The sequence below is a fragment of the Rhinatrema bivittatum genome, chromosome 12, assembly GCF_901001135.1.
Source record: "Rhinatrema bivittatum chromosome 12, aRhiBiv1.1, whole genome shotgun sequence".
Classification (NCBI taxonomy): domain Eukaryota; kingdom Metazoa; phylum Chordata; class Amphibia; order Gymnophiona; family Rhinatrematidae; genus Rhinatrema; species Rhinatrema bivittatum.
In genome coordinates this window covers 63,176,952-63,204,891 of record NC_042626.1, presented here as the reverse complement: position 1 = coordinate 63,204,891, position 27,940 = coordinate 63,176,952, and the positions used below count along the sequence as shown (strand labels likewise).

At 43.2% G+C, this 27,940-nt stretch overlaps 1 protein-coding gene and 1 long non-coding RNA gene across 15 annotated transcripts in view; one reads left to right on the top strand and one right to left on the bottom strand.

The window, feature by feature from the left end:
- Positions 1-27,940, bottom strand: part of PKNOX2 (PBX/knotted 1 homeobox 2) — a 989,927-nt gene that overhangs the window by 707,025 nt on the left and 254,962 nt on the right. For 13 of the 14 annotated variants that reach the window (XM_029573058.1, XM_029573057.1, XM_029573049.1 and 10 more), the window contains exon 3: positions 14,823-14,878. The exons of the other annotated variant lie outside the window; for it this stretch is intronic. The gene's annotated coding sequence lies outside the window, so the exon portion shown is untranslated. The remainder of the gene's footprint in view (positions 1-14,822; positions 14,879-27,940) is intronic. 14 annotated transcript variants of the gene reach the window in all.
- On the top strand, positions 19,583-22,018 carry LOC115074003. Its single transcript, XR_003852169.1, has 2 exons — positions 19,583-19,650; positions 21,576-22,018. It is a non-coding gene; the product is annotated as an uncharacterized LOC115074003 (long non-coding RNA).

Below are 27,940 nucleotides of genomic sequence, written 5' to 3'. Positions count from 1 at the left end.
TGTTTCCTGTCTTTTAGCCAGTTTGTAATCCACGAAAAGACATCGCCACCTATCCCATGACTTTTTACTTTTCCTAGAAGCCTCTCATGAGGAACATTGTCAAATGCCTTCTGAAAATCCAAGTACACAAGTACATTTAACAATTTTTATATACAGACATTAAAATACACATCATATCGGTTTACATTATAACATTAAAGAAATGGAAATGGAAATTACAAAGAACAGGGGATGTGGAAAACCGGACAACTAATAATTAAAAGAGTAGGCAAAGGGAGAATCAGATATAAAGAAAGGCCAGGTACTGAGCCACCACAGATCCACGAGGAAGTGCCAGTAATGCCTAGCCTGTCTCCCCCTGTAGCTGCACTTCCTATACTAGCTTCCAGGGAGGAGCTGGACGTCCTCGTCCGTCAGGCTGTCATCGATGCTGTCCGGAATCTACTAACATCGGAGCCATTGATGTTCGCCTCGTGGCACCTACCAACGACAACCTAAGTCATCGATGCTGACTCGTCCTTCTGAGCCTCCACGGACCCCTATACCTCTGCCTTGTTGTGTCCGGAGAACGGTATTTATTTATTTAACATTTTTTATATACTGAGGTTCTGGTAACAATGTTACCAATCACTTCGGTTTACATATAACTTTGGGATGACATAACACAGGTGTCTTACATTGAACAAGGAAATGAATAACTGGGAGAATAAATAATATAAATTAAAATTAAATTCAATTAAAATTGCATAAAACAAACATAGACAACATTTTAAATTACTGTAATCTAACATACTGATGATTCGGGTCCGTCAAAAACCAAGTAGTCCGTCGTTGGCAGGAGGAGATTGTATTAGTTTCTGGGATTGTTAGGTAGTGGGATTGTTAAGTATTGGAACACTTGTTGTATAGATCCAGACGGGGGAGTGTTAGTGAAGTCGAAATCAGGCGTATGCTTGGGTGAAGAGCCAAGTCTTGAGTCTTTTTTTGAAGTTTATTGGGCATTGTTCAAGCCTAAGGTCTGAAGGTAGAGCGTTCCATTGTTTAGGGCCCGCTGTAGAGAAGGCTCTATTGTTTGAGGATATTTTGATTGAAGGGCCTGGTCTTCAGTGGAGTGTACCATTCTGTTCTCTGGCAAGTGTTGCGTCCGTCGGTCTCAGACGGCTTTGACCTCTCTGCCTCACCTTTCTTCCTTCTCTCTCCTCAAGCCTTGGGAAGATGGCTGCTGCTGAGTCTTCATGCCACTCTCTCCGGTGTCCCTGGATCGGCAACGGCGACAGTGTTTGCCATGATTTTCTTGAGGGCCTGCTAGGGTGCGCGCACACCACCCACGTCTTTATCCACGACATGGTGGGAACCTCAGGGACGACCCCTCCGAGTGACATCATCACATCCTGGTATTTAGCCTGCCCTTCGTTTGCTAACAAACTGAGTTAGCAAGGATTGGATTGCCTCCGGTCTAAGCTGCTCTGCCGCTTCCCAGCTGCCATAGGAAGCTCTCTCTGCCCTTCGGGGTATCTCTTCACTAACCTGGGTACCCACTCCTCAGGGGCCCTTCTGCTCTATTTCAGCTTCAGCGCTCTGTGTCCACATCCGGGACCTGTTCCTGCTATGCCTCGCTGCCTATCACCTACTCGAGTGGGAGACTGGTCTCCTCTCCTGAGTAGACCAGTCCCCTGGACTTCTTCACTGAGTTATCTTCACTGCTGCCGCTAACTGGGCAGTACCATCGAGCTGTACAATAAATACAACTTCTCAGTGTCTGCATGTATAGAGTCCAGCCTAGTACTGCGGTTCCTCATGGGGCTCCTCCCCGTGGGAGTGGCCATCACTGCAGTACCCAAGAATCCACTCCAACACCTCATAACCATAACAGCAAGGTAGAAAAATCCAGGAGCCTGCCCGACTGGCGGAGCTGGTGTGATCTGGGTACCCAGTAAAAGGTCCTTCTAGCATCCTGCTTCGCTGGTTTTCTAGCCGAGGAGGGAGGATTTGCAAGAAACGTAGAGAGCTATTACAGGGTCTCACAGCGGTCTTGCCATTGAGCCACTATCTACTGAAGCTTGTGCACGAAGAGATTATCTGCGGTGCATAGCAGATCAGCTAGATTATCTTGGACTTCAGGCTGTAAGTCAGAGGCTGTAAGCCAGGTTACCATCTAGTACGGAGTCCTGTTGCTGGCAACGGGAGGACGTTTCGAAGCACTCACATGTTGCTCGAATTTCATGTGGATGGCAGAAAGGTTCCCTTGGTGTTGTGTCAAACATAGTTGTTAAATTGCAATATGCGACACCAACATGGTTCTTGGAAGATATTATGACCTAGAACCTCCCGAAACGTCTGGTCCTTTTTAGTGCCCAGGTCAAAAGGGATGGTTTCAGGCATGTCCTTAACTTAGGTCTCAATGGGATCGATGCCGAAGCGGGACTAGAATGCCCATCACCACTTGAGGATCCCAGGATAGGTATAGGGGTCCGTGGAGGCTCAGAAGAACGAGTCAGCATCGATGACTTAGGTTGTCGTTGGTAGGTGCCACAAGGCGAACATCAATGGCTCCGATGTTAGTAGATTCCGGACAGCATCGATGACAGCCTGACGGACGAGGACGTCCAGCTCCTCCCTGGAAGCTAGTATAGGAAGTGCAGCTACAGGGGGAGACAGGCTAGGCATTACTGGCACTTCCTCGTGGATCTGTGGTGGCTCAGTACCTGGCACCAGTGTCGGTGGGGAACACTTCGGTGCCTCAGGTGCAGAGGAGCATGGAGACTCTTGTACCCGGGCTCGCTTCACAACTGGCTCAATGGACATTGATGCCAGTGTGGTATCAGGGCCGGCATTGAACGTGGACCACGTCTGTGCCAGCGATGATGTTTCCCTTGGTGCTCGGCCTGGTCATTCTCCAGCACCAAGGAAGATGCCACCGATGTCATGGATGGCGTTGGTGACGGACGGTCACCGTGACAGTGACGATGATTCCCACGGTGCTCAGCCCGGTCATTCTCCAGCACTGAGGAAGATGCCCTCATTGTCTCGGATGGCACTGGTGATGGACGGTCACCGTACCTCTACTGCTCTTGGCATTGTTTGTCGCCCAAGGATTACAACGGGCTCTGGTTTAGAACCCTAAGTATGGAGCATTTTCTTTAGTCAAGGGCATCGACAGGGGCCATCGATGGAAGCGTCGATGGAATCGATGGGGACATCAATGGAGTCAACGGGCATAGACGGCAGCCCTGGCGGCTATGGGAACTGTGGACGTCCCAAACCTTCTAGCCCCGATGGACCCAGTGGAGGTTCACAGCAAGGACACTCGTGGGTATCGTGGGGTGCACAGAGGGTGAAAAGAAGGCTGCAATTCGGTTGGTAACCCGGGGGAACAGTTAATGAGGTGACAGGAACCGACCGAAAAACAGGGCATAATAACCAAGCGTCGATGGGAGACGCATGTAAGGAAAATTATTTGTGAAGTAAAACGTCAAGTGTTTCCATGAGGAAAAGTTCCATGAGGAAAAATCTCACAGAGCTCCTAAACGAGAGGCAAACTGCATCGCAGAAAAAAAGGGACTGAAGGGAGACCCCTGTGGACACAGGGATCACGGCATGCTGGGCATGCTCAGTGTGCCAGTGAAAGCTTTCTAGAAACTTTCACAGAAAACTTTTCTGTGATAGGGCTCTGTCCAGTGACGTCACCCATATGTGAGGACTACCATCCTGCTTGTCCTGGGAGAATTGTCTTTCTGCTAGCATTTCCAGTCTGTTTCTTCATCTTGGCAAGGTGGCAATACAGCTACTGCTATATTCAAACATGGAATTTCTATCATTAAGGATTCCAAAGTGCATTTTGTTTCCTGCAGTACTTTTATCTTACTTGACTCATATATATAGAAACATAGAAACGACAGCAGAAAAAGACCAATCGGCCCATCCAGTCTACCCAGCAAGCTTCGACTCTTATTTTCCCATACTTATCTGTTTCATCAACCACTAACTTCAGGGCTCTTGTTGGTAACTATTTGATTCAAATTTCCTGCCATCTCCTGTCATTGATGCAGAGAGTAATTTTGGAGTTGCATCAAAGGTGAGCATAAGGCTTATGGTTAAGGGTTGTAACCGCCGCATCAAGCAAGCTACCCCGATGCTTGTTCACCCAAACTGCACAGATCGATGCCTTGTTGGATATTGTCTGAATGCAAGTCCTATTTTCCTCACTTCCCCCTACCGTTGAAACAGATAGTAACACTGTATATGCTTTCAAAGTGATGTATCAGGCTTAATTGGTTTAGAGTATAACCGCCGTAATAAGCAGCTCCCCCCACGATTGTTTACCCAGATTGTGACGTTCAGTCCTTGTTGGTTGTTGCCCGAATGTAAATCCTGTTTTCTACTTTTTTCCCCCCTGCCGTAGAAGCAGAGAGCAGCACTGTATATGTATTCAAAGTGATGTATCAGGCTTAATTGCTTTAGGATAGTAACCGCCATAATAAGCAAGCTACCTCCACGCTTATTTGTTTACCCAGATTATGAAGTTTAGTCCTTGTTGGTTGTTGTCTGAATGCTAATCCTCTTTTCCACATTACCCCCTGTCGTAGAAGCAGAGAGCAACGCTGTGTATGCATTCGAGTGATGTATCAGGCTTAATTGGTTTAGGGTAGTAACTGCCGTAATAACCAAGCTACCCCCACGTTTATTTATTTACCCAGATTGTGAAGTTCAGTCCTTTTTGGTTGTTATCTGAATGCAAATCCTCTTTTCCACATTTCCCTTTGCCGTTGAAGCAGAGAGCAATGTTGGGGTTGCATTAACCATGCAAGGGATTTTTTTGAGTAAGGGTAGTAATCACCAGGTAGTAAACATTCCAGTATGCCACCCCATGACTCTACTCTTCATTCCCATCCTCTAGCCTTTATGGATCCACAGTGTTTATCCCATGCCGCTTTGAAATCTTTCACAGCTTTAGTCTTCACCACTTCCTCCGGAAGGGCATTCCAGGCATCCACCACCCTCTCCATGAAGAAATACTTCCTGACATTGGTTCTGAGTCTTCCTCCCTGGAGCTTCAAATCGTGACCCCTAGTTCTATTGATTTTTTTCCATTGTAAAAGGTTTGATGTTGACCCTGAATCATTAAAACCTTTCAGATATCTGAAAGTCTGTATCATATCTCCTCTGCTCCTCCTCTCCTCCAGGGTGTTCATATTTAGGTTCTTTAATCTCTCCTCATAAGTCATTTTATGAAGCCCATCCACCTTTTTGGTCGCCCTTCTCTGGACCGCCTCCATCTTGTCTCTGTCCCTTTGGAGATATGGTCTCTAGAACTGAACACAATACTCCAGGTGGGGCCTCACCAAGGCCCTGTACAAAGGGATCATCACTTTCTTTCTCTTACTAGATATTCCTCTCTCTATGCAGCCCATCATTCTTCTGGCTTTAGCTATCGCCTTGTCACATTGTTTCGCCGACTTCAGATCGTTAGACACTATCACCCCAAAGTCTCTCTCCTGCTCTGTGCACATCAGTCCTTCACCTCCCATTAAATACAATTCTTTTGGATTTCCACTTCCCATGTGCATGACTCTGCACTTCTTGGCATTGAATCTCAGCTGCCATATCTTCGACCACTCTTCCAGCTTCCTAAAGTCATGTCTCATTCTCTCCACTCCTTCCGGTGTGTCCATTCTGTTGCAGATCTTAGTATCATCTGCAAAAAGACAAACCTTACCTTCTATCCTGTCCGCAATGTCGCTCACAAAGATATTGAACAGGACTGGTCCCAACACCGATCCTTGCGACACTCCGCTTAACACCGCTCTCTCTTCAGAGTAAGTTCCATTTACCGTCACACATTGTCTTCTGTCCGTCAACCAGTTTGCAATCCAGGCCACAATCTTGGCACCCATTCCCAAGCTTCTCATTTTATTCACAGCCTCCGGTGTGGGACCGTATCAAAAGCTTTGCTGAAATCCAAGTAGATGACATCGAGCGCTCTTCCTCTATCCAATTCCCTAGTCACCCAATCGAAAAAGGCAATCTGATTTGTCTGACAGGACCTTCCTCTGCGCCATCCTTTACATATAAAACCACCCCTCCATCAATTTGATCTGCCTTGTCACATTAATATAAACTTATACCTTGATATCACAGTGGCCCATTTGTTGTCATTATTCCACACATCTCTGAGATGCTATGTCTATATCCTCGTATGATGCCATACATGTGTCTTTTTCTGCTGTCATTCATTATGTTGTTATTTTAACTCTCCAATATTACTATTTAGACTTCTGACATTCATATACAAATATTGTAAAGTATATTTCTATTTGTATTCACAATGTGCTTATTAGAAGACAACATAGGCAGAGTCTATTCACATCCATCTAGTTTCCTAAGTAGACCCCCTCAGTTGCATGCTATCCGTACGCAGCACATCATGTTTGGTACCTTGTACCAGCATTGTTCTAGGAAACTTACGGTATGGCACCGCTGCTGTAGGAAGGCAGTGTGGTGCTGTGCAACTTTGCTGCTGTAGGATGGCTGCTGTGTGGTGCTGTGCAGTATTGAGGTCTTTGTACAGCAGCCTTTCCCCAGCTGCACTGTGCCACTATAAGCCAATGCGGTTGTAGAAAGGCTTCCGTGTGGTATAGCACTGCATGGTACTGCTATAGAAAAGCTGCTGTGTGAAGCTGCTGCTGTAGGAAAACTAGCCTGCATTGCTACAGCTGTAGGAAGGGTTCTGTGCAACTGCAGCTGTAAAATGGCTGCTATGTGGTGGTGTACAATGCTACTGCTGTGTAGCTTTGTGCAACTATGTTGCCGTAGAAAAGCTGTTTTTCAGGCATCCAGAAAAAAAAAAAAAGAAAGCTCAGCACTACTCTGCATAGAATATCCTTTCTAACTTCAGCAGCTGCAGCCAGACTTGAAAAACAACAGGAACAAGACCAGGAGATGCCTTCCTGCCTTTAAAAAGGGCTGGAAGCAGAGAAATTGTATTGGAAGGGGGACCCACAACACAAGGCACCTTTTTCAGCGCTTCAAAAACTAATTAGTTTTAAAGCCCATATTGGTATACAGAAATTCATCCGTTGCCCCCGCAGTGTGGTGGAAATGTTTATACAGCTCCCGACACTCACAGACATTCCCTTATCCTGCGGGGAGAGTCAACCCAACTGAAAGGAGATTTAATTAGCAAAATCTCGTTAGGCAAACAAAATTATCTGTAAGACAATACTCCTCTGGACAGGGGGTATGATTAAACCAAGCCATTAACAGACAAACTAGCTTTGGCAGCTTAGCGGAACCCTTTTGTCTTCCGGCTGTCTCCAGCTCTCATCTTCAAGGATCAGGGCGTAACATTCTTTCCCTTTATGTAAGGCAAATATTCCTCAAAGTTTTCAGAAACTTTACTTTGAGGGATGTATCCTAGCAGAACTTTTCCACACCACCAGTGTGACAGGTGAAGAAGTAGCAGCAGCATCACAGAAATAAAGGTTAACAACAACTAAAAGACAACTGTTTTATTGGACTAACAATACATTTCTTAACTAGTTTTTGAGAGCTATGCTCTTTTTATCAGGTCTGAAAAAGAGAATGAGCAAAAGACCACAGGGCCAGAAAATATAAGTGAATTATAAAATGCAAAAAAAGATATCACCTTTGTTGGGTTAACCTTTAACTGGACTAATACAGCAACTATACTATTTTATTACACAAGAACATAAGAAAATGCCATACTGGGTCAGACCAAGGGTCCATCAAGCCCAGCATCCTGTTTCCAACAGTGGCCAATCCAGGCCATAAGAACCTGGCAAGTACCCAAAAACTAAGTCTATTCCATGTAACCATTGCTAATGGCAGTGGCTATTCTCTAAGTGAACTTAATAGCGGGTAATGGACTTCTCCTCCAAGACAACGTTTTACTGTCACTGACAGACAAGCAACATTGAGTTTATAACGAATTCTGGGATCAAAAAGGATCTACTAAACAAAATTAGATAAAGAATAAGACGACACTTGTAAAGAATATGGATAATAGGTATAAGCATAAACAGAGATGACAAGAAGGGAAGGAGCAAAACTGAAAGGCTCTGTGCACAAATGCTTACATTTTGTGTATTAAAATCCAATGAGGCCCTAAAGGAAAGTTTGGGTATCCTGTTGTCAATGAGACCCATGACTAATGCCAGATTATATGGGGGCAACAGGGAAGAGGGGACACACTGAGGATTATCCTAGAGAGGAGAAATGACACATCCATTTACACTGGTGCGATCTTGGACACAGATTTGGCAGAAACACATATAGATATAGAAAAACAGGGAAGGCGTTTGCTGGTGGAAGATTTTAAAATGGGCTCTACCTTTACAAAGAGACAGCATAGCTTCTAAACTAGATGATGGAGGAAAGCCGACAGACAACCAGAAGCACATGGTTCGGAAAGATGTATCTTTGAAGGATACTAAGAGAACAGAGAAAATAGGGCATCCCAGCAAAGAGGTTGCAATAAATGCCAGCATGGACCAGGTGTCTTTAAGTAAAGTGCAGAGAGATTTCAAATTACCCCAGTCAACAAAAAACATACTTTGAAATGTCTGTATACAAATGCTAGAAGTCTAAAAAATAAGATAGTTAGAGTGTATAGCACTGGATGAAGAGGTAGAAATAATTAGCATCTCAGAGACCTGGTGGAAGGAAGATAATCAATGGGACACTGTTACCCGGGTACAAATTATATTGAAATGATAAGACATCAAACTGGTGGAGGGGTGGCACTATACGTTAAAGAGGGCATTGAGTCAAACAAAATAAAAGTTTCGCAGGAAACAAAATGCAATGTTGAATCTTTATGGATAGAAATTGCAGGTGATAAAGGGAATAAAATAGTAGAGTTGGTGTATTACCGTCCACCTGGCCAGAATGAATTAACAGACAATGAAATGCTAAAAGAAATTAAGGAAGCTAACAAAATCAGCAGCACAGTAATAATGGGTAATTTCAATTACCCCAGTATTGACTGGGTGAATGTAACATCAGGACATTCTAGAGAGGTAAAGTTCCCAGATGAAATAAAAGACTGCTTCATAGAGCAGCTGATACAAGAACCAAAAAGAGGGGAACTATTTTAGACCTAGTCCTTAGTGGCACATGGATTTGGTGTGAGAGGCAACAGTGTTGGAGCAACTTGGCAACAGTGATCACATTAACAAATTTGACTGAACTGGAGGAAGCAAAAAAAGGAAACTACTGTGGTAACATTTAACTTTCAAAAAGGTGACTATGATAAATGGTTAGGAAAAAACTGAAATGAGCAACTGCAAAAGTTTAAAGTTTATTTCAGGATGGGATCAGAATGTTCCCATAAGGGAGAGGCCCATGCCAGGGCCTTCCCTTCCAACCGGGACAGGATGAATGTGACCTTAGTGATCTCCTTCAAAAACAAGGAGGGTTGGAGAGCAAATTGCATAAAGCACTGATTAAGGAAGACATGGCAGGAGCGAGGATCCCCATTGTATCTAGGAGGTGCAGGAAGTGCCAGAGTTGCTCTAGGAAGCATAGTGGCCGGGAGGCCCACAGGGTTGACCAAAGCAGTCTCTTGTAGCTGGCAGCGTAGCTCCTCTACTGAAGAAGCCAGCGTCTCCAGCACTTGGTGATGTTGCTTTACTGTTGCGGCCAGTCCTGGTAGGGCCCTGGAGGCAGGAGACTCTGCCGAGTCCATGGCCTTGGCAACCTGTTGCGCTCGGGGGTGGATCCTTGTCCTGTGGTAGTACAGGGACTGTCCACAGGGGGCGGAGCTCGGAAGGAGACAGAGGCAGTGTATAGCTTCACCACTGGAAGCCCGAGGTCCCCCCGGGAGGAGCCCGTAGGGACCCAAGCCGCTTGGACTTAGGTGGGCCTCGCAGGGTCTCCTGGGAGAGTGTAAGTCCGGCATGCCCACAGATGCTAGAGGAGCGCTATCGGGTTCAAGTCTGGAAACACAGATTGGAGGAGAGCGAACCAGAATAGAGATGGCGATGACAAGGCTAGGGACAGCGCCAGAATCAAGCAAGGTCAGGCAAGAAAGTCAGAGTCCAGAAGTCAGTCCGAGGAATGGTCAACGAAGCAAGGGTCAAGATCCAGAGGTCAGGCAAGGTTGAAGAGCAAGCTGAGGTCTTTGGCAGGTGGCAGGCAGGTCAGGAACAAGCTGAGGTCTTTACCAGAAGGATAGTCCGAGGTAAGACCGGGGAGACTAACAACGAACACTCGAACAAGCAGGAACGGAACTGGAACAGAAGGATCCTGGACCAAGCAAGCAGGAACACAAGCAAGGGCAGTCTCAGGAACAAACCGACCTGATTGCCAACGTGAGGAAGTGAGGCCAGGAACTTCCTTTTAACATGAGTTCAATCAGTGTGCGCCACGGAACTAGGTCCCGTCCTGGAACCTACATCAGGGCGGCTGGTCCGTGCGCGTGTAGGGGCATGGCTAGCGGGACTCCGGGGCCTAGCTGGACTTGCGAGGGCCGCGAAGGAGACAGGATCAGGACCCGCTGTGGAATGCAGAAGGTGAGCAGTTCCATGCGCAGGACGACCATGGGTGGGGCGCGTAACATTTGCTTTTCACGAAACCCAGAATATCTGAGAAAACATATTAGTAACCTCGTAATATTGGATACTATTATTCAGTTTAGGGATTTAGTACGTAATCTGCGTTTTATGTTTGATACCAGACTTACATTCAAAGATCATATACAGAACATATTAGTCTGGATAATTTAGGATAAAATTGCTGAGGCATTGAAGATATGTGCTTGATAAAAATGACTTTCAAACTGTGAGCCAAACTTTTATACTGTCTGTAGTTAACATAGGAACATAATATATGCCATACTGGATCAGATCAAGGGTCTATCAAGCCCAGTATCTTGTCTCCAACAGCAGCCAATCTAAGTCACAATTACCTGGCAAGTACCCAAACATTAAATAGATCACATGCCACTAGTGCCGGCAAAAAGCAGTGGCTAAACCCTAATGATTAAAAGCAGTTTATGGTGTTCTCCTCCAGGAAATTAACCAAAACTTTTTTAAACTCAGCTACACTAACTGCCTTAACGACATCCTCTAGCAACAAATTCCATAGTTGAGTGAAAAATAATTTTTATTGTATTACTTTCTAACTTCATGGAGTAACCCCCCCCAAGTCATTGTATTATCCAAAAAAGAGTAAAGAAATGTTTAACATTTACCCATTCAAGTCCTTTCAGGATTATGTAGACCTCTATCATATCCCCCCCCCCCCCTTATCCATCATCGCCAAGCTGAACAGTCCTAACCACTTTAGCCTTTTCTCATAGGGGAGCAGTTCCATGCCCTTTATCATTTTGGTTGCCCTTCTCTGAACTTTCTCCAGTAAGAACATAAGAAATTGCCATGCTGGGTCAGACCATCAAGCCGAGCATGCTGGGTCAGACCATCAAGTCGAGCATCCTGTTTCCAACAAAGGCCAAACCAGGCTACAAGAACCTGGCAAGTACCCAAACACTAAGAAGATCCCATGCTATTGATACCAGTAATAGCAGAGGCCATTCCCTACGTCAACTTGTTTAATAGCAGTTAAAGGACTTCTCCTCCAAGAACTTATCCAAACCTTTTTTAAACCCAGCTACACTAACTGCACTAACCACATCCTCTGGCAACAAATTCCAGAGCTTAATTGTGCGTTGAGTGAAAAGAATTTTCTCCAATTAGTCTTAAATGTGCTACTTGCTAACTTCATAGAGTACCCCCTAGTCCTTCTATTATCCGAAAGAGTAAATAACTGATTTACATCTACTCGTTCAAGACCTCTCATGATTTTAAAGAGCTCTATCATATTCCCACTCAACCGTCTCTTCTACAAGTTGAACAGCCATAACCTCTTTAGCCTATCCTCATAGGGGAGCTGTTCCATCCCCTTTACCATTTTGGTCGCCCTTCTCTGTACCTTCTCCAGTGCAACTATATATTTTTTGAGATGCAGTGACCAGAATTGTACACACTACTCAAGGTGCGGTCTCACCATGGAGCGATACAGAGACATTATGATATTTTCCGTTTTATTGACCATTCGCTTCCTAATAATTCCTAACATTCTGTTTGCTTTTTTGACTGCTGCAGCACACTGAGCCAACGATTTCAATGTATTATCCATTATGATGCCTAGATCTTTTTCCTGGGTGGTATCTCCTAATATAGAACCTAACATTATGTAACTACTGCATGGGTTATTTTTCACTATATGCAACACCTTCACTTGTCCACATTAAATTTCATCTGCCATTTGGATGCCCAATCTTCCAATCTCGAAAGGGCCTCCAATAATTTATCATTATCCGCTTGTGATATAACTACTCTGAATAATTTTGTATCATCTGCAAATCTGATAACCTCACTCGTCTTATTCCTTTCTAGATCATTTATAAATATATTAAAAAGCACCGGTCCAAATACAGATCCCTGAGGCACTCCACTGTTTACCCTTTTTCACTGAGAAAATTGACCATTTAATCCTACTCTGTTTCCAGTCTTTTAACCAGTTTGTAATCCAAGAAAGGACATCGCCTCCTACCCCATGACATTTTAGTTTTCTTAGCAGCCTCTCATGAAGGACTTTGTCAAACATCTTCTGAAAATCCAAATGTACTACATCTACCGGTTCACCTTTATCCACAAGTTTATTAACCCCTTCAAAAAAATGAAGTAGATTTATGAGGCAAGACTTCCCCCTTGGGTAAATCCATCAAACTATGTCTTTCTATATGCTTTGTCATTTTCATCTTTAAGAACATAAGAACATGCCATACTGGGTCAGACCAAGAGTCCATCAAGGCCAGCTTCCTGTCTCCAACAGTGGCCAATACAGGCCATAAGAACTTGGCAAGTTCCCAAAAACTAAGTCTATCCCATGTTACTGTTGCTAGTAATAGCAGTGGCTATTTTAATAAGTCAACTTAATTAATAGCAGGTAATGGACTTCTCCTCCAAGAACTTATCCAATCCTTTTTTAAACCCAGCAACACTAACTGCACTAACCACATCTCCGATTAGTTTTAAATGTGCTAAATGCTTACTTCATGGAGTGCCCCCTAGTCTTTCTATTATCCGAAAGAGTAAATAACCAATTCACATTTACCTGTTCTAGACCTCTCATGATTTTAAAACACCTCACATATCCCCCCTCAGCCATCTCTTCTCCAAACTGAACACAAACACTTACACAATGTTGGGGTCCATATTAGGTGCTACAACCCAAGAAAGAGATCTAGGTGTCATAGTGGATAACAAATTGAAATCGTCGGTTCAGTGTGCTGCGGCAGTCAAAAAAGCAAACAGAATGTTGGGAATTATTAGAAAGGGAATGGTGAATAAAACGGAAAATGTCATAATGCCTCTGTATCGCTCCATGGTGAGACCGCACCTTGAATACTGTGTACAATTCTGGTCACCGCATCTCAAAAAAGATATAATTGCGATGGAGAAGGTACAGAGAAGAGCTACCAAAATGATAAGGGGAATGGAACAACTTCCCTACGAGGAAAGACTAAAGAGGTTAGGACTTTTCAGCTTGGAGAAGAGACGACTGAGGGGGGATATGATAGAGGTATTTAAAATCATGAGAGGTCTAGAACGGGTAGATGTGAATCGGTTATTTACTCTTCCGGATAGTAGAAAGACTAGGGGGCACTCCATGAAGTTAGCATGGGGCACATTTAAAACTAATCGGAGAAAGTTCTTTTTTACTCAACGCACAATTAAACTCTGGAATTTGTTGCCAGAGGATGTGGTTAATGCAGTTAGTATAGCTGTGTTTAAAAAAGGATTGGATAAGTTCTTGGAGGAGAAGTCCATTACCTGCTATTAAGTTCACTTAGAGAATAGCCACTGACATTAGCAATGGTAACATGGAATAGACTTAGTTTTTGGGTACTTGCCAGGTTCTTATGGCCTGGATTGGCCACTGTTGGAAACAGGATGCTGGGCTTGATGGACCCTTGGTCTGACCCAGTATGGCATTTTCTTATGTTCTTAACAGCCCTTACACCTCTTTAATCTTTCCTCATAGGAAAGCTGTTCCATCCCCTTTATCATTTTGGTCGCCTTTTCTGTACCTTCTCCATCTCAACTATATCTTTTTTGAGATATTGGCCCAATCCCAGAGTCTGCTAAATAGCAAATAACACCTCTGGAAAGCTCAGCAGTGTGCTCAGCTAAGACAGAAGCAGAATGGAAGGGGATCTGAGAGAGAAACTGCTGGGAGCAGGATAGGTCCTAAGGCAGGGGTGACAAACTCCAGATCCACGAGCCAGAAATAGGCCTGGTTTTCAGGATATTCTTAATGAATATGGATGAGTTAGTTTTGCATACAATGGAGGCAGTGCATGCAGATGTATCTCATGCATATTAATTGTGGAAATCCTGAAAACCTGGCCTGTTTGTGGCTCTTGAGGACTGGAGTTGGCCACCCCTGTCCTAAGGGAAAGGGGGAGGGGGCTTAAGACTTGACAGAGAGAGACTGGTGGAGACAAGCAGGAATTAGGAGAGAAACTACTGAGAGCAGAGTGAGTAATAGGAGTCATCTCATCACCCCACACTGTCTCAGCAGTCTCTCTTTCAATTCCTCATCTCCAACAGTCTCTCTATTAAAGGGTAAGAGTGGGATATCGCGGCAGAGACTGCTGTGGGAGGAGAAAGGTTTATTGATAACAGTATAACTAGCATGCTCTGCCTGTGCCCATCCAGGTTAACCTTGGGCCCTGCCAAAATATCAGTTCTGGCTACACCACTGAGAAGAGGAGAGAAGATGACACAGCTACTTACAGGTCAGAGGATTCGGTTAGTATTCCTGCGTTTTATGCCTGGAGGCCAATCCACGTCTGCAGAGAGAGAAGGAAACGTTTCAGATATACTACCACAAGCATCCACATACCCGTCAACCCACTAACCCAGGTTTTTGATGAGTGCTTAACATAACTGAAAGAGGAAAAAACACAGGATAATTAGGTTTATCAAGTTTTAGAGTATGTGTCATACTGTAGATATAAATACATTTTGAGAAAGAAATCACAAATTGGGAAAATAACCCTTTTCCACCTACTCAATGAAACATTTCAATCTAGCTAACTCAGTAGTCCGTTAAACTTGCCTGTGCCATCCCAGTGTGAGTATAGACATCCTTGAGATCAATAGAGCATAGCCAGTAGGGATGTGAATCGTTTTAGGACGATTAAAATTATCGTCCAATAATTTTAATATCGTCTTAAACCGTTATGGAACACAATACAATAGAGATTCTAACGATTTATCGTTATAAATCGTTAGAATCGTGAGCCGGCACACTAAAACCCCCTAAAACCCACCCCCGACCCTTTAAATTAAATCCCCCACTCTCCCGAACCCCCCCCAAATGACTTAAATAACCTGCGGGTCCAGCGGCGGTCCGGAACGGCAGCGGTCCGGAACGGGCTCCTGCTCCTCAATCTTGTTGTCTTCAGCCGGCGCCATTTTCCAAAATGGCGGCGAAAAATGGCGGCGGCCATAGACGAACACGATTGGACAGCAGGAGGTCCTTCCGGACCCCCGCTGGACTTTTGGCAAGTCTCGTGGGGGTCAGGAGGCCCCCCACAAGCTGGCCAAAAGTTCCTGGAGGTCCAGCGGGGGTCAGGGAGCGATTTCCCGCCGCGAATCGTTTTCGTACGGAAAATGGCGCCGGCAGGAGATCGACTGCAGGAGGTTTTTCAGCGAGGCGCCGGAACCCTCGCTGAATGACCTCCTGCAGTCGATCTCCTGCCGGCGCCATTTTCCGTACGAAAACGATTCGCGGCGGGAAATCGCTCCCTGACCCCCGCTGGACCTCCAGGAACTTTTGGCCAGCTTGTGGGGGGCCTCCTGACCCCCACGAGACTTGCCAAAAGTCCAGCGGGGGTCCGGAAGGACCTCCTGCTGTCCAATCGTGTTCGTCTATGGCCGCCGCCATTTTTCGGCGCCATTTTGGAAAATGGCGCCGGCTGAAGACAACAAGATTGAGGAGCAGGAGCCCGTTCCGGACCGCTGCCGTTCCGGACCGCCGCTGGACCCGCAGGTTATTTAAGTCATTTGGGGGGGTTCGGGAGGGTGGGGGATTTAATTTAAAGGGTCGGGGGTGGGTTTTAGGAGGTTTTAATGTGCCGGTTTTGCGATTTTTCGATTTTTCACGATTTTTCACGATATTTTACCCCCCCAAACGGCAACAATACGATTCCCTCCCCCTCCCAGCCGAAATCGATCGTTAAGACGATCGAGGACACGATTCACATCCCTAATAGCCAGTCCTCTTTTTGAAGAAAGGTGATTAAGGTGCCCAGGGAAACCATATTGAACTTCTCTTTTGAACTTGTTCTTCGATCTAGGATGAAACAAATTCCTTGTATTTTCTTTGTAATCTGGAAATACTTGGAGTAGAATCCCTGCCCTCTTTGCCCTAGTGGAACAGGCTCGACTGCTTTGGCCAACAAGAGGGAGGAGAGCTCCATTTAAAGCACTTCCTGACCCCCAAGACACATCTAGTGTTGAATTTGCAGGAGACTCAATTGTAATTTTTACCCTTTTTTGATGATGCTAAAGACACACACGTTCCAGATTTTACTGGGTCACTGGTTTATGGAAAACCATAGCCTTCCCCCAACTGGAAGGTACTCTGGCATGGATACTGGGAGCCTGGCTATGTTCTCTGCAGTTCAGTCAAAACCCCATCCCAAGTGTTGACTGGGTTCCGTCTGGGGCTTAGGCGCCTTCTGGTGCCTTGGGTAGGCAAGAAGAGCTTGCTGTGAATGGACCAAGGAGGTAGAGGATACAGTCTCCTCAGGTAGAAGTGTCTCCCTCAGATGCCTCCTGGAGGAGGAGACCAGATCTGGAGTGGCGGTGTTGCACAATGATCTTGGATCAATGCTACCACATCCTTGACCTTTATCTTCAAAGAGATTCTTTCCTGTACAAGGTACATCAGCAAGTCTTTCTTGCACTTCCAAATGAAGGTCAGAGACTCGCAGCCAGGTGAGTCTGAGGGCCCCTATTTCATAGCAAAGACTTTTGATGCCATTTTGAAAACATCATAGGTCAAACAGATTGCACTCCAATCCTATGTCCACCGGTGACTGGAGGGCATCTTGCTGCTTTTGAGGAAACTGCTTGACTGCCTCCTGCACTTGCTTCAGAATGTCCCACGAAGAGCTGATAGGATGTTATGTGGGAAATTAGCATAACACTATGAAAACCCTTTTTCCAAATGGTATTCAAAACTCTAGAATCCCTCCCTGGGACTTCAAGGAGTGGGTTCTAGATCTTTTTCTGAGAGAAGATTTGACAACTACAGATTGGCATAGCTGCTGCCACTTGCTGAATCTTGAAGCCTTTCAGATGAGATAGTTCACATTCGCCTTCCTATTTATCAGAGCTACAGAGAAGAGGTTCTCCCACATCATGTCTGTACCTCCTGAAGGATCTCTGGAAGATGTCCAGCATCTTAGTCATGGACTCTTACTCCATCTGCAACATAAATGAAATGGCTTCTTCCATTTTTTTCCAAAAACCTGTCAAGAAAAGGTCCTTCTGTCTGGCAGAGAAGAACTGTCAGGGAGGAGACCCGTAGACATCTCTTCTGAGATGTCTGCAGTCATAGCCATATCCCCATGAATACTGAGAGCCCAACTCTCAGCAGTCTGCAGGGAAGGGCTCTCTCAATGTTCTGTCCTCAGCCAATGGGTCTTGTCAGTGCAGCTGGCTTTTTGGACCTGAACCCCAAGGAACCTCAACATCTCAGGGAAGTTTCCTCTCCAGAGCAGCTGGAGATCAGCAGAGGGCCGGCAGTAATGAACCCCAATACCCCGCTGGGCATTGGTGATGGAACAAGCACTGGCACTGGTCTCAATGCATCAACAGCAAGCATCCAAAAGGACTCAAGTAGCAGCTTGAGGATAGTTGGTGCTTGCCTTGGTGCTCTCTATGCCCAGGCACAAGGCCATGCAGCACATTTTCCAAGATGCTGGATGTTTTTCTCCAATTCCTCTTTGAAAATTGCCAATGCCAACACCAACCAGGATGCAGGAGAATTGGCTACATCCTCATCACAACAGAGAGATGAATCAGAAGTAGATACTAGGACTGATGGAGACTGTCATGAGTGCCTGGCTGGTCTAGAAGATGAGCTATCCTTGCCTGCCGGACCGCTTAAGGGATTCTCGACAGGACCCCGTTCCTAATATTGTACATGAATGTAGATGCTTCTTCAGCTTCCCTCCATTCTTGGCATGGGACTTTCTCAAAGCCAGGATTGAAGAGGTGGAACCAAATGACTTCTTTGATCGGGAAGAGGTGAATGATGATCTGTCTCTGGATTCAAGGAAACCAATGGTCCCCCGGTGTCTATGGTTCTTCTGCCATTGTGGAGCCCTGGGGTTCTTTGATGTTGATGCTTCCAATGCCAACTGATATCTTCCAATGTCAGAGGAGTCTATCCATGAGTTCCTTTAGGGATTGCCATCATTTAGGGGTCATTCCATGCACTGACAACACACACATATATCAGGAGATGCCTCCAAGAAGAGAACACATGGATGGGGTTCCATGAAAGACATGGTCCTGCTGCATCAAGGGCACTGCTGGAACCTGCTAGATATATTGGAGTGAAATAAAAGGGATGTAAAATCAAACTCGATAGCGGCGCTAGAGCTATGGCCTTACCGCTACAGAAGGGAATACAGCAAATAGAAAACATAGAAAAATGCCAAAAAACATTACCTAATGAAAATACAAGAGACAAGACCATGAGACCTTACAACAGACAAGCTTGTGCTGAAGAAAAATGCATGAAAAGCTTCAGAAATCTGAAGAGGCAAGAACTACAACTTATGGGCTCCACAGAAAAAGAGAAATTGAAGGGACCCTGTATAGTATAATGGCATGCAGGGAGAACGCTCATTAAGGCTCAGTCAAAGTTCTGGATCTTTCAAATCATTTTTCTGTGCTGGGCTCCATTAGATGATGTCACTCATGTGTGAGGACTACCATCCTGCTTGTCCTCAGAGAAGAAAAGAAAGATTGAGAGAAAAGAGAAAAAAAGAAAAACTCACAGAAAGACAAGCTATAGCTGTCACAGTTAATGTGCACAATTTTTAATAATTAAAAAAAATAAAGAATACATAAATGACATTTTTGGAAACCTTGAGGGTAGATTTTACCTGCAGGGTTCGCTGGAATAATCAAAGCAAAACTACACATTTAGATTTGCTTGTTTTATTGTCTAAGAAAAACTACCTGCATAACATTGGGCCTGCTTTATGTGTGGGTACTTTATTGAGGAAAATTTAGGAATGTATTTTTGATTATTTAAAATTAACTATGAAAGTGTCTCACCCCCACCCAAGGAACACCACCAAACATATGCAGATAAAAGAACATGTATTGCTGTAGCTAATCCTTAAAGGATTAGCCACAGCTATCTGACCCGGTCCTCCTTAAGAGCCAACCCAGCAAAGGATTCTGGGTCCAAGGAGATTCTCTTCAACACAGCATAAGAAATCAGGGCCCAGAAGGGTGGGGTGAAGGGGACCTGAGAGAGAAGGCAGGAAGCTGTTGTACATTGAGAACTTTGAATAAGCTAAGGTCTGCAAAGGTAAGCAGCCTTTGTTCTGTAATTTTCTATTATAAATAAAGTTGTGCATGGAAGCAGCCAGAATCTGCCCCGTCTGTCCTCCTGGCTGTTTCCCAAGCTGTGACCACTCCCAGTTACCACAATCAAAAAGCCCATTTATGTATTGTAAAACTGAATCTTAGCTGAAAAAAAGAGCTTTGATTATTGCCCTAAACATTCTTATGTCTCCCCACTCCCAAGACTTACATGCATTTCTACATCCACATCACTAACAAAACGTTAGAACTATATCTAGTTAAACTGTAGAAACCTAATGGAAAAAGTATTAGTAAAAAACTAAAAGAAAGAAAGGACTAATGGGCATTAGACTGGTCGTAAAAGAGAATTAATGACCCATGGCAAGAAATTACACACACTAAATACCAGCTTCCAAGTCTAAAAGGAAAAAGCTCCTATCAACAACGTTTTTACCAGGATAGATTTTTTTTTTTTAAACAAATGGAGATTTCATAGATATTTTAAAGACTGGTAGATCTTGTCATACAATGTGTCAAGATCCTATGAGTCTTCAGGAAGGAAAGACAGAACAACTTTTATAAAGCACAAATCATGTTCTGAACACAATGTGCACACAAACATACTTTATGCATAGCAAGCACAATTTGTGCACAATTCATGTTTTATTCATGTATTAATTAGTACAGAGACGGTGGATATGGGATATAATTCGGTGTACATGTAGGGATAGTTAGTCCCACATAAAAAATGGAACATTTCCAAGAGAGATAAGAAATAGTTTGCTTTCAAATACATTATGGTCAATTATAAGAAACTGCTGGGCCATAGTGGAAAACATGAGTTAGGTATATGAAGAAGCTGCTTTGCTTAGGTAAGCTGAAAGAAAATATTATAGCGTGATGCCGTAAGGAGAGAGATATTTTAGCTTGAGTACAAGTAAATGTTTTTATTAAGTACAAGAAAAAATATATATATATTCAGATCTCTGTGTATATCTTATGTTCGCTGAGTAACATCAGGCAGCGGCAGAGAAAAAATTGTTACAATGCACATAAATGCAAAGTATAGGACTTTAATATGTACCACAAACTCTGGATTCAGTTGGACTAGACTAACACTAGCCCCAGAAATTTTACTCTAACCAGAAGTTACATTTCCAGTGTTAAGAAAACAGGAATTAAACCTATGTCCATCTCTGAACTGGAGAATAATAGTTAATACCTTGATTCACATTATTTATTATTTAAAGCTTTCTTTAAATGAAGGTCAATATTCAAAGAAACAAAGAAGGAGCACTACTGCACGCAAGCAATCCAATCAAACAGACGAATGTGCAGAAAAATTCAATGTCCACACTTTTATTATTTTAGACGGCAAACTCCACAGTGTTGTACAATGCAACAGTTCAAGAAAGGGTCCCCCGACACGGACCCGTGTTTCGCCGCGAGGCTGCGTTGGGAGGGACAAGGCAATATTTTCTTTTTTCTGGAATAATTTTCACGAACGGCGTCACTGGGAGTGCCTCTTAGTAAAACAATTTCGCTCCCCTTCCAAAGAAAGTTAAATCCTTGTCACATGACACAGGCAAGGTCAGTTTGATACTATTTTTTAAAAAATGGTGTCGAAAGGCCAGGAACTAGGGAGCGTTCTGGGTCCTGCCATCAAAGATGCATTTTAGAGGTACAGGGGGATTGGGGGTGTGGAGGTTGGGGATCATCTGCCCCTCCCCCAGACCACAGGTGTCATTTTTTAGGAGGCAGTTTATTGAGGATTTTTGGATTTTACTTTTAGGTGTTTTTCCATGGATCCCTTGGTCTTATCTTGGGGATGAGAGAAGCGCTTTTCTTCCATCTCACATCTAGTGGATGGACAGGGGTGACTTGTGCGAGTGGCTGAATATTTTTGTTGAAAGTTTTGTCTTGTTTCAGGAGGACATTTGCTGTTACCCTTGCTGCCCAAGAGTGGAGAGAAAGAGAAGAGTTATTTTCCCTCCTGCACAGATTCTTTCATCTGAAAGTTTCCCCTATTTACCATCTAAAAGACAACAACTATGAGCAAGAGTTGTTGGTTCATCTGCCGTTGGAAAAGAAAGGAGATTTTGGAATTTGGAAAATCAGAAAATCATATGGACTACATGTATTGTCAGGGAAGGGATTCCACTACATCAAGGAGACCCCTGCCCATCTAGGATACTTGCGGGGGTCCTGGAGGGGAGGACCATATCAGGAATCCAATGGCAAAGGACCCGTTTACAGATCAAGGAGCCATTTGAGAATAAACGTTGGCACATGGATATAGCCAGATTTAAGTTTGTATGGTGCCAATTTATAACTTTGGAAGATCTGCAGTAACCATTAAATGGAAAGACCCAGCCAGAGTATCCCGTCTCTTTATTCTGGTGCTTACATCCAGAGTGGAGATTTTAAATCCCCCTGCCCCTTTCAGATAATCCATGTCCTGGGGCTGTTGGACTGTACAGGGGACTTAGCCCCTGGACAAAGCATGACCCCTGCCATCAAGGATAATACTAGAAGAGGGTTGAAAAATAAAACCCGGGTTTCTGGTACAGCAGCCCAGAGTAGTCCCAGTGGGCTATCAAACAGGCCTCATTAACAAAAAATAGTTACACAAATATTTCAGTTTCCTTCTCCACTCCTCTCATCTCACTCACTTTAAAATCCATTTCTGAACTACTGTGTTAAGCAGACAGAAATATGAACAGGGTTAAAAAAAACAAGGTAGTTTGTTGGTAAATTAAAGTGTTGTGTTTAATGTCACTTTGTAAGAATGAGTCCTTAGGGTGGCAGCTACTGCAAGATTACATCAGCTTTATTTACTAATTAAAATACAAGTATAAAATGAATGGAAAAAAACCCACGGCAACTGCTGCATGCAAGTGTCTGATAGAGAGCAGTGGCAGGGACAGGTAACAGATAATACAGGTGGGGTGTGACTGGAAGAAATAAGGCAGATACAATTTGAAAAGCAAACAGAGGAACACACAAGCCAGCGATCACAGAGTGGAGGTATAATTGTATCACCCTTGATTAAACCCCGAAAGCTGCAGTAGGGCTACATCAGATTGCCAGAGTTACAAAAGGTTTACCAACTGTTCTTGTTTTTTTTCAGACTGTATAGATTTTGGGGGAAAAAAGGGGGAGAGCTAAAATGTTTTAAAATGCCCTGATTTTATCTGTCCAGCTTCAACCATATAATACCAGTGTGTACTTTGGTAGCTACTCTATATTCAACGTGTAACCCCCCCCCCCCCCCCCCCCCTTTAGAGGCACATAAAATGATAGATTGCCTAATGCCTTTTTGTGAATTAAGCATCAGTCTCTGTTAATTCAAATACAAAAATAGTCAAGTAGATGGTGTAGTCAGTGGACCTGGCGCAGAGGCATGGGTTGTATTTCTCAGACTGGATAGGAAGAGACACCACAAAACACTTCTTTTGCCTTTGTGACTCCTAACTGCAACCAACGTCTTCCTTAAACTGACTGATGCCTCTTATGAATCCACACATTGGGATTAAGGAGGGTCTTATTTAAAGATCTTCAAACACAGCTTTCATTGTTCAACATGCAGTTTCCAGCAATTAAAATTGAACAAATGTTAAAATGAATTGATTCAATCAGGGTTCACATATTCTTACGGTAGTGAGTAGTAACAACATTAAACAGCAACACCAACAAAGTAGCTTCACTTCAATAGAAAAGTACCAAAAATACACTCCATTATTTCTCTCTTCAGAAAAACTTCATAACTCACAGCTCCCTTCAGAATTCTTCTCAGTTCCATCAATGCTGTGCATTCTTTTCCCCAAGGATGTAATTGTCCATAATCCTCCCCCAGGCTTTCAGAGAATGCCACCCAAGAGCCTGGCAAAAGATCACCAGCCTTCCATGCCCTTGGCTTCACTGAATTCCATAGACTAGTAGCCCTTCAAAGAGCTCTGAAGCTCCACACCCCTCAACCCAATGTTTAGAGGATCTGCAACAACAAGTCCCGCTCTACATATCACTTTATATTGACCCCAAAAAAACCTCTGCTGGTGGCTCTCTCACATATACTCTTTTAAAGGGAATATACCAAATCTCCTTGATAACCTCTGTCACCATCACACATTACCATAACCTACAAATAAAAGGTTAAGTGACATCCACCTCTCTCTCCCAGCATTTCTCCAAGGGCACATCTCCAGTGACCAACTGCCTAGTTTTAGTCAGTGTCACAAATATGTTGGACACATTTATCTTGAATCACTTAAACAAATTACCCAAAAAATAAGGCTGAACAATGTATTAATTATCAATTAAGTTATACATACAAAACATAATCATTTACTTCAATATCCAAAATTTCTTATAAACCAAAATATAATGCCATTCAAATCTAAATTATTTAAACTGAACCAAAAAACAATACTAAGAACATAAGAAATTGCCATGCTGGGTCAGACCAAGGGTCCATCAAGCCCAGCATTGTGCTTCCAACAGAGGCCAAACCAGGCCACAAGAACCTGGCAATTACCCAAACACTAAGAAGATCCCATGCTACTGATGCAATTAATAGCAGTGGCTATTCTCTAAGTAAAATTGATTAATAACCATTAATGGACTTCTCCTCCAAGAACGTATCCAAACCTTTTTTGAACCCAGCTACACTAACTGCACTAACCACATCCTCTGGCAACAAATTCCAGAGATTTATTGTGCGTTGAGTGAAAAAGAATTTTCTCCGATTAGTCTTAAATGTGCTACTTGCTAACTTCATGGAAAGCCCCCTAGTCCTTCTATTATTCGAAAGTGTAAATAACCGAGTCACATCTACTCGTTCAAGATCTCTCATGATCTTAAAGACCTCTATCATATCCCCCCTCAGCTGTCTCTTCTCCAGCTGAACAGCCCCAACCTCTACAGCCTTTTCTCATAGGGGAGCTGTTCCATCCCCTTTATCATTTTGGTTGCCCTTCTCTGTACCTTCTCCATCGCAACTATATCTTTTTTGAGAGGCGGCGACCAGAATTGTACACAGTATTCAAGGTGCGGTCTCACCATGGAGCGATACTAATATCAAACAGAACCAAAGATATCACAATTACATTAACACTGATGGGTAACCCAAAAATATATATACACAACACATAGAACAAATATATAAACAAAATTTACCAAAAAAGAAAACAAAGAAACACAAAATTCAAAGAAAACAAACAAAAACAAAAAAAAAAGTAAGAAAAAGAAGGGGAAAAGAAAACCCCAAAAAGGTTTTAAAAAAGTCTCAGATTGTAAAATTATTTAACAGTTCAATAGGAACTTCAAAGCAGAAATCTACATGTAGTTCACACAACTCAAACAATGGTAGTTGCTGGTAAAGCAATCCATTTTTCTTCATAGAAACCCAACATGTTTCACCAAATCATGTTTCTTCAGGGGCCTCCATATAGTTGTCCCACAAATCATGCACTAAATTTGAAGAGTAAATTAATGTACCCCACACCAGCATCCTCACTAAAAACAGAGACAAAAAAATGTATATGATATAAAAAGATATAAAAATACATAAGACCCCCTCATAAGGCATCTTTTGCAGTTTAGAGTGATTTATTGGTTGTGGGTTTATGATTTGTTTTGTGCATAAGGCCATTTTTGCATATTGTACTAAATTTTAATGTTATGTATTTATGACTTAATTGATAATTAATAAATTGTGTTATTAAAAGTCTGCCAGTTTAGCCTTATTATTTTGGCTAATATTCTTTGGTTCTGCTATACTATTTTTTTTAACTCTATCTTATTTATTGATAAAAGAAAAAAGATTTTGTGTCACTTACACAGACTTTAGTCCACGATTTAATCAAAACAGTAGTCTGGCCCCTAAGCTGATAAAAGCAAACCTTTTTTTTTTTTTTTTTTTTGGAGTAAAGACATTTGTGAACGAGTGGTCGTGGTCATGAAATGAGGCTCCAAAGTGATAGATTCATGAGTAACATCAGAAAATATTTCACAGAAAGGAAGGTAGATGCATGGAACTACCTCTCAATGGAGGTAATAAAGGCAAAAACAAAAGCAGTTCAAGAAAGCATAGGACAAGTACAGATAATCAGTAATTGCAAAGAAGTGAGGGGAAAGTCAGAATAACGAGGGTCTATGGCACCATAACAGGAAGTAAAGCCAATAGACTAAATGGGTCCTTTAAGTTTGCTATCATATTCATCATTTGTCTGTTTCATGCCTTTCCAGCCAGAGAGTTCAAGGCATTCTACAGATAATACAGAAATACAGGAAATGTATGATAAATCAATTGATATATCATGAAATACAGTGCTATAACAGATCATTAATAAAGAGGCTATTATTACATGGTTACATGAAAAAACATACAGCGTTCCAAGGATCACAATAGGAGTCGAGATCGTTACTGTGATTGATTGAAATATACAGTTCCATGCCCATTGATATGAATACAGCAATACCTAAAGCGATACCTACATGGGATTTGCTAAGCAAGGTGCTCACCATATAGGTGCAATGAGTATACAGTTTTTAATCTATCACAGTCCCTCAGTTTCACAATGCACTGTAATCCCATGTTTTCTAATGCTGAAGAAGTCACATGCCACAATAAAACCCAGAAGTGGAATATAACAAGTACCAAGAAGTCATCACATGGGCATAAAACCTATCAGTAAAGATATTAAACAGCATCTACAAGTGTTTAAAAATATGATAGTTGAAAGTTGGCAACCCTAGGTTGCAACTCTAACAGCAGCGGTACAGCTGCATCAGGCTTCCAAGAGATAATCTGCAAGCAAAAATATGGTTACAACCACCAATCAGCAGAGGGAAGTTGAATGTTTTTGAAAAACAGCTTCACTAGTTTTGGTGGCTATATGGATGTTGCAAACTAAATCCAGGATTCATCATTCTGCTATAATCACAGCAGAATGATGAGTGCGAAAAAAAAAGGGGCAGGAAGGCGATAGTGTGCAGCCGGCTGCATCGCAGCGGTGTGGTTTTGCCTGCCGTGGTAGTGTCCGCACCGCACACTATCGCCCCCCTACCACCAGTGGCAAAGGTGGTGTTATTTCCGGTACTACTGCCAGCGATAATGTGTAAAACATTATCACCCGCAGTGGTACCGGAATAAAAATGTTTTTACTCCTCCCAAACCCCGCCCCTTCCCCTCATTTAAATCTTGACCTCGCATTATCCTAACACCCACGATAACACCCACGATTTACAGAATGACCCTCTAAGTGATAAGAATTGGAAGAAGGGCCTCAATTGAATTGCAGAGGGCTGTGATAATCAAAGAGGATGTTGAAAGTCCGGAAAAGCTTTTCAGTGGAGGCGGGAGGAGGCCAGCACTTGTAATGGAATTTGGTCATGCTTTTCTTTTGAAAAACTGGACTAGCCACAGAATGGAGCTGCCTTTTCACTGTATATATTTGCCCCCCTTTGAAACAGGAGCAACAGTATGCGCAAAAGTACTCATGGTGTTGATGTGGCAGAATCCAGACACAGGCTTTATAACAACTTGCTTTTATTCAGGAAGTCAGATTATAGTTACAAGTCTGCTACTGTGGCCACTTCCTAGATTTCTGTAACTCTGATCTAATGCTGGTCTGCTGAAGGATTGACAAAGAAGATGTTACATTGCTCAGTTCTCTGCAGGCCACTGCTGCATGTCCATCATAACATCCCCTTTCTCAACATCCTTACCCCGCAGACTTTCATCAGAGTAAAAAAAACTATAAAAGAAAGAAAAAAAAACACATTTTAATAAGAATTGTAACTTTTGGAAGAGCTGTCAAAGTATGATGGTGGAGTAATTTATCATTAGTTCAGTACATAGTCTTTGAATCTCACAGATAGTTTAATGTTGCTTCTTGTGTGTGTAACTTGTGTAGTAGACAGAGTGCTTGTTGCATTTTGGGAATAGCAGAGTTGCTTACCTGTAACAGGTGTTCTCCCAGGACAGCAGGATGTAGTCCTCATATGTGGGTGACGTCACTGGACAGAGTCCTATCACGGAAAACTTTTCTGTCAAGGTTTCTAGAACTTTTGACTGGCAACCTGAGCATGCCCAGCATGCCATTATCCCTATAGCCACAGGGGTCTTCCTTCAGTCTCGTTTGTAGCAATAGGTGCGAGCGGAAAATAAAATAAAAAAACGTTTCGTACCCAACTCCATGGGGTGGCAGGTGGGTTTCGTGAGGACTACATCCTGCTGTCCTGGGAGAACACCTGTTACAGGTAACCAACTCTGCTTTCTCCCAGGACAAGCA